Genomic DNA, 7,804 nt, shown 5'->3' with positions numbered 1-7,804 from the left:
CAAACAGTTGGGGCCTTAGAAGTCAACGCCCGAAGCATTAAATACAAAATAAATAGAACAGTTTTTCCATTGTAAAGATCGAATAATTGCTACCAGTGTAAAAGTTATGGTCATTTCTACGTTCTGGGCAACCTAGGCTTCACTGTATGTCGTTCTTCCACCGCATCGAATAGCTACGGCCTCAGAAGTCAACGCCTGAAGTATAAAATACAATAAAAATACAACAGTATTTCCATCCTATAACAGGAATGATTGCAACCTGTGTGAAAGTGATGGTCATTTCTACGTTCCAGGCAACCTAGGCTTCACTCCAGGGCGTTGTCCCACAAGATCGAATAGTTAGGGCCTATGAAGTCAACGCCAGAAGCATAAAATACAATATAAATATAACAGTTTCTCCATCGTATAAAACGAATAATAGCAACCAGTGTGAAAGTTATGATCATTTCTACGTTCCGGGCAACCTAGGCTTCACTCTAGGGCGTTGCTCCACCAGATCAAACAGTTAGGGCCTTAGAAGACATCGCCCGAAGCATTAAATACAAAATAAAGAGAACAGTTTTTCCATTGTATAAAACGAATAATTGCTACCAGTGTAAAAGTTATGGTCATTTCTATGTTCCGGGCAACCTAGGCTTCACCCTAGGGCGTTGCTCCAACAGATTGAATAGGTAGGGCCTTAGAAGTCTATGCCCGAAGCATAAAATGCAATATAAATATAACAGTTCTTTCATCGTATAAAACGAATAATTGCTACCAGTGTGAAAGTTATGGTCATTTCTACGTTCCGCGCAACCTGGGCTTTACCCTAGGGCGTTGTTCCACCAGATGGAATAGTTAGGGCCTAAGAAGTCAACGCCAGAAGCATAAAATACGATGTAAATACAACAGCTTTTCCATCGTATAAAATAAATAATTGCAACCAGTGTGAAAGTTATGGTCATTTCTACGTTCCCGGCAACCTAGGCTTCCCTCTAGGGCGTTGCTCCACCTGATCGAATAGTTAGGGCCTTAGAAGTCAACCCCAGATGAATAAAATACATTAATGGTGCAACAGCTTTTCCATCATATAAAACGAATAATTGCAACCAGTATGAAAGTTATGGTCATGTCTACTTTCCGAGCAACCCAGGCTTCACCTTAGGGCGTTACTCCAACAGATTGAATGTTTAGGGCCTTAGAAGTCAATGCCCGAAGCATAAAATGCAATATAAATTTAACAGTTCTTCCAACGTATAAAACGAATAATTGCTACCAGTGTTAAAGTTATGGTCATTTCTACGTTCCGCGCAACCTGGGCTTTACCCTAGGGCGTTGTTCCACCAGATGGAATAGTTAGGGCCTAAGAAGTCAACGCCAGAAGCATAAAATACGATATAAATACAACAGCTTTTCCATCGTATAAAATAAATAATTGCTACCAGTGTAAAAGTTATGGTCATTTCTACGTTCAGGGCAACCTAGTCTTCACCCTAGGCCGTTGTTCCACCAGATCGAATAGTTAGGGCCTAAGAAGTGAACGCCAGAAGCATAAAATGCAATAAAAATACAACAGCTTTTCCATCGTATAGCAGGAATAATTTGCAACCAGTGTGATAGTAGTGGTCATTTCTACGTTCCAGGCAACCTAGGCTTCCCTCTAGGGCGTTGCTCCACCTGATCGACTAGTTAGGGCCTTAGAAGTCAACCCCAGATGAATAAAATACATTAATGCTGCAACAGCTTTTCCATCATATAAAACGAATAATTGCAACCTGTATGAAAGTTATGGTCCTGTCTACTTTCCGAGCAACCTAGGCTTCACCCTAGGGCGTTGCTCCAACAGATTGAATAGTTAGGGCCTTAGAAGTCAATGCCCGAAGCATAAAATGCAATATATATTTAACAGTTCTTCCAACGTATAAAACGAATAATTGCTACCAGTGTGAAAGTTATGGTCATTTCTACGTTCCGGGCAACCTAGGCTTCACTCCAGGGCGTTGTACCACCAGATCGAATAGTTAGGGCCTAAGAAGTGAACGCCAGAAGCGTAAAATACAATATAAATACAACAGTTTTTGCATCGTATAAAACGAATAATTGCAACCAGTATGAAACTTATGGTCATTTCTACGTTCCGGGCAACCTAGGCTTCACTGTATGTCGTTTTTCCACCGCATCGAATAGCTACGGCCTCAGAAGTCAACGCCTGAAGTATAAAATACAATAAAAATACAACAGTATTTCCATCCTATAACAGGAATTATTGCAACCCGTGTGAAAGTGATGGTCATTTCTACGTTCCAGGCAACCTAGGCTTCACTCCAGGGCGTTGTCCCACAAGATCGAATAGTTAGGGCCTAAGAAGTCAACGCCAGAAGCATAAAATACAATATAAATATAACAGTTTCTCCATCGTATAAAACGAATAATAGCAACCAGTGTGAAAGTTATGATCATTTCTACGTTCCGGGCAACCTAGGCTTCACTCTAGGGCGTTGCTCCACCAGATCAAACAGTTAGGGCTTTAGAACACAACGCCCGAAGCATTAAATACAAAATAAATAGAACAGTTTTTCCATTGTATAAAACGAATAATTGCTACCAGTGTAAAAGTTATGGTCATTTCTATGTTCCGGGCAACCTAGGCTTCACTCTAGGGCGGTGCTCCACCTGATCGAATAGTTAGGGCCTTAGAAGTCAACCCCAGATGAATAAAATACATTAATGATGCAACAGCTTTTCCATCATATAAAACGAATAATTGCAACCAGTATGAAAGTTATGGTCATGTCTACTTTCCGGGCAACCTAGGCTTCACCCTAGGGCGTTGCTCCAACAGATTGAATAGTTAGGGCCTTAGAAGTCTATGCCCGAAGCATAAAATGCAATATAAATATAACAGTTCTTCCATCTTATAAAACGAATAATTGCTACCAGTGTGAAAGTTATGGTCATTTCTACGTTCCGCGCAACCTGGGCTTTACCCTAGGTCGTTGTTCCACCAGATGGAATAGTTAGGGCCTAAGAAGTCAACGCCAGAAGCATAAAATACGATGTAAATACAACAGCTTTTCCATCGTATAAAATAAATAATTGCAACCAGTGTGAAAGTTATGGTCATTTCTACGTTCCCGGAAACCTAGGCTTCCCTCTAGGGCGTTGCTCCACCTGATCGAATAGTTAGGGCCTTAGAAGTCAACCCCAGATGAATAAAATGCATTAATGGTGCATCAGCTTTTCCATCATATAAAACGAATAATTGCAACCAGTATGAAAGTTATGGTCATGTCTACTTTCCGAGCAACCTAGGCATCACCCTAGGGCGTTGCTCCAACAGATTGAATAGTTAGGGCCTTAGAAGTCAATGCCCGAAGCATAAAATGCAATATAAATTTAACAGTTCTTCCAACGTATAAAACGAATAATTGCTACCAGTGTTAAAGTTATGGTCACTTCTACGTTCCGCGCAACCTGGGCTTTACCCTAGGGCATTGTTCCACCAGATGGAATAGTTAGGGCCTAAGAAGTCAACGCCAGAAGCATAAAATACGATATAAATACAACAGCTTTTCCATCGTATAAAATAAATAATTGCTACCAGTGTAAAAGTTATGGTCATTTCTACGTTCAGGGCAACCTAGTCTTCACCCTAAGCCGTTGTTCCACCAGATCGAATAGTTAGGGCCTAGGAAGTGAACGCCAGAAGCATAAAATGCAATAAAAATACAACAGCTTTTCCATCGTATAGCAGGAATAATATGCAACCAGTGTGATAGTAGTGGTTATTTCTACGTTCCAGGCAACCTAGGTTTCACTCCAGGGCGTTGCTCCACCAGGTCGAATAGTTACGGCCTAAGAAGTCAACGCCAGAAGCATAAAATACGATAAAGATGCAACAGTTTTTCCATCGTATAAAACGAATAATTGCAACCAGTGTGAAAGTGATGGTCATTTCTACGTTCCGGGCAACCTAGGCTTCACCCTAGGCCGTTGTTCCACCAGATCGACTAGTTAGGGCCTAAGAAGTGAACGCCAGAAACTTAAAATACAATATAAATACAACAGTTTTTCCATCATATAAAACGAATGATAGCAACCAGTGTGAAAGTTATGGTCATTTCTACGTTCCGGGCAACCTAGGCTTCACCCTAGGGCGTTGCTCCACCAGATCGAATAGTTAGGGACTTAGAAGTCAACGCCCGAAGCTTAAAATACAAAATAAATAAAACAGTTTTTCCATCGTATAAAACGAAAAATTGCTACCAGTGTGAAGGTTATGGTCATTTCTACGTTCCGTGCAATCTGACCTTTACCCTAGGGCGTTGTTCCACCTGATGGAATAGTTAGGGACTAAGAAGTCAACGCCAGAAGCATAAAAAACGATATAAATACAACAGCTTTTCCATTGTATAAAACGAATAATTGCTACCAGTGTAAAAGTTATGGTCATTTCTACGTTCCGGGCAACCTAGGCTTCACCCTAGGCCGTTGTTCCACCAGATCGAATAGTTAGGGCCTAAGAAGTGAACGCCAGAAGCATAAAATACAATATAAATACAACAGTTTTTCCATCGTATAAAACGAATAATTGCAACCAGTATGAAACTTATGGTCATTTCTACGTACCGGGCAACCTACGCTTCACACTCGGGCGTTGCTCTACCAGATCGAATAGTTAGGGTCTTAGAAGTCAACGCCCGAAGCATAAAATACAAAATAAATAGAACAGTTTTTCCATCGTATAAAACGAATAATTGCTACCAGTGTGAAGGTTATGGTCATTTCTACTTTCCGGGCAACCTAGGCTTCACCCTAGGGCGTTGTTCCACCAGATGGAATAGTTAGAGCCTAAAAAGTCAACGCCAGAAGCATAAAATACGATATAAATACAACAGCTTTTCCATCGTATAAAACAAATAATTGCAACCAGTTTGAAAGTGATGGTCATTTCTCGTACCGGGCAACCTAGGCTTCACTATAGGGCGTTGCTCCACCAGATCGAATAGTTAGGGCCTTAGAAGTCAACCCCAGATGAATAAAATACATTAATGGTGCAACAGCTTTTCCATCATATAAAACGAATAATTGCAACCAGTATGAAAGTTATGGTCATGTCTACTTTCCGAGCAACCTAGGCTTCACCCTAGGGCGTTGCTCCAACAGATTGAATAGTTAGGGCCTTAGAAGTCAATGCCCGAAGCATAAAATGCAATATATATTTAACAGTTCTTCCAACGTATAAAACGAATAATTGCTACCAGTGTGAAAGTTATGGTCATTTCTACGTTCCGGGCAACCTAGGCTTCACTCCAGGGCGTTGTACCACCTGATCGAATAGTTAGGGCCTAAGAAGTGAACGCCAGAAGCGTAAAATACAATATAAATACAACAGTTTTTGCATCGTATAAAACGAATAATTGCAACCAGTATGAAACTTATGGTCATTTCTACGTTCCGGGCAACCTAGGCTTCACTGTATGTCGTTTTTCCACCGCATCGAATAGCTACGGCCTCAGAAGTCAACGCCTGAAGTATAAAATACAATAAAAATACAACAGTATTTCCATCCTATAACAGGAATTATTGCAACCCGTGTGAAAGTGATGGTCATTTCTACGTTCCAGGCAACCTAGGCTTCACTCCAGGGCGTTGTCCCACAAGATCGAATAGTTAGGGCCTAAGAAGTCAACGCCAGAAGCATAAAATACAATATAAATATAACAGTTTCTCCATCGTATAAAACGAATAATAGCAACCAGTGTGAAAGTTATGATCATTTCTACGTTCCGGGCAACCTAGGCTTCACTCTAGGGCGTTGCTCCACCAGATCAAACAGTTAGGGCTTTAGAACACAACGCCCGAAGCATTAAATACAAAATAAATAGAACAGTTTTTCCATTGTATAAAACGAATAATTGCTACCAGTGTAAAAGTTATGGTCATTTCTATGTTCCGGGCAACCTAGGCTTCACTCTAGGGCGGTGCTCCACCTGATCGAATAGTTAGGGCCTTAGAAGTCAACCCCAGACGAATAAAATACATTAATGATGCAACAGCTTTTCCATCATATAAAACGAATAATTGCAACCAGTATGAAAGTTATGGTCATGTCTACTTTCCGGGCAACCTAGGCTTCACCCTAGGGCGTTGCTCCAACAGATTGAATAGTTAGGGCCTTAGAAGTCTATGCCCGAAGCATAAAATGCAATATAAATATAACAGTTCTTCCATCTTATAAAACGAATAATTGCTACCAGTGTGAAAGTTATGGTCATTTCTACGTTCCGCGCAACCTGGGCTTTACCCTAGGTCGTTGTTCCACCAGATGGAATAGTTAGGGCCTAAGAAGTCAACGCCAGAAGCATAAAATACGATGTAAATACAACAGCTTTTCCATCGTATAAAATAAATAATTGCAACCAGTGTGAAAGTTATGGTCATTTCTACGTTCCCGGAAACCTAGGCTTCCCTCTAGGGCGTTGCTCCACCTGATCGAATAGTTAGGGCCTTAGAAGTCAACCCCAGATGAATAAAATGCATTAATGGTGCAACAGCTTTTCCATCATATAAAACGAATAATTGCAACCAGTATGAAAGTTATGGTCATGTCTACTTTCCGAGCAACCTAGGCATCACCCTAGGGCGTTGCTCCAACAGATTGAATAGTTAGGGCCTTAGAAGTCAATGCCCGAAGCATAAAATGCAATATAAATTTAACAGTTCTTCCAACGTATAAAACGAATAATTGCTACCAGTGTTAAAGTTATGGTCATTTCTACGTTCCGCGCAACCTGGGCTTTACCCTAGGGCATTGTTCCACCAGATGGAATAGTTAGGGCCTAAGAAGTCAACGCCAGAAGCATAAAATACGATATAAATACAACAGCTTTTCCATCGTATAAAATAAATAATTGCTACCAGTGTAAAAGTTATGGTCATTTCTACGTTCAGGGCAACCTAGTCTTCACCCTAAGCCGTTGTTCCACCAGATCGAATAGTTAGGGCCTAGGAAGTGAACGCCAGAAGCATAAAATGCAATAAAAATACAACAGCTTTTCCATCGTATAGCAGGAATAATATGCAACCAGTGTGATAGTAGTGGTTATTTCTACGTTCCAGGCAACCTAGGTTTCACTCCAGGGCGTTGCTCCACCAGGTCGAATAGTTACGGCCTAAGAAGTCAACGCCAGAAGCATAAAATACGATAAAGATGCAACAGTTTTTCCATCGTATAAAACGAATAATTGCAACCAGTGTGAAAGTGATGGTCATTTCTACGTTCCGGGCAACCTAGGCTTCACCCTAGGCCGTTGTTCCACCAGATCGAATAGTTAGGGCCTAAGAAGTGAACGCCAGAAACTTAAAATACAATATAAATACAACAGTTTTTCCATCATATAAAACGAATGATAGCAACCAGTGTGAAAGTTATGGTCATTTCTACGTTCCGGGCAACCTAGGCTTCACCCTAGGGCGTTGCTCCACCAGATCGAATAGTTAGGGACTTAGAAGTCAACGCCCGAAGCTTAAAATACAAAATAAATAAAACAGTTTTTCCATCGTATAAAACGAAAAATTGCTACCAGTGTGAAGGTTATGGTCATTTCTACGTTCCGTGCAATCTGACCTTTACCCTAGGGCGTTGTTCCACCTGATGGAATAGTTAGGGACTAAGAAGTCAACGCCAGAAGCATAAAAAACGATATAAATACAACAGCTTTACCATTGTATAAAACGAATAATTGCTACCAGTGTAAAAGTTATGGTCATTTCTACGTTCCGGGCAACCTAGGCTTCACCCTAGGCCGTTGTTCCACCAGAT

This window comes from Calliopsis andreniformis, unplaced genomic scaffold (assembly GCF_051401765.1).
Source record: "Calliopsis andreniformis isolate RMS-2024a unplaced genomic scaffold, iyCalAndr_principal scaffold0004, whole genome shotgun sequence".
Lineage (NCBI taxonomy): Eukaryota > Metazoa > Arthropoda > Insecta > Hymenoptera > Andrenidae > Calliopsis > Calliopsis andreniformis.
Note: the sequence above shows the minus strand (reverse complement) of the source record.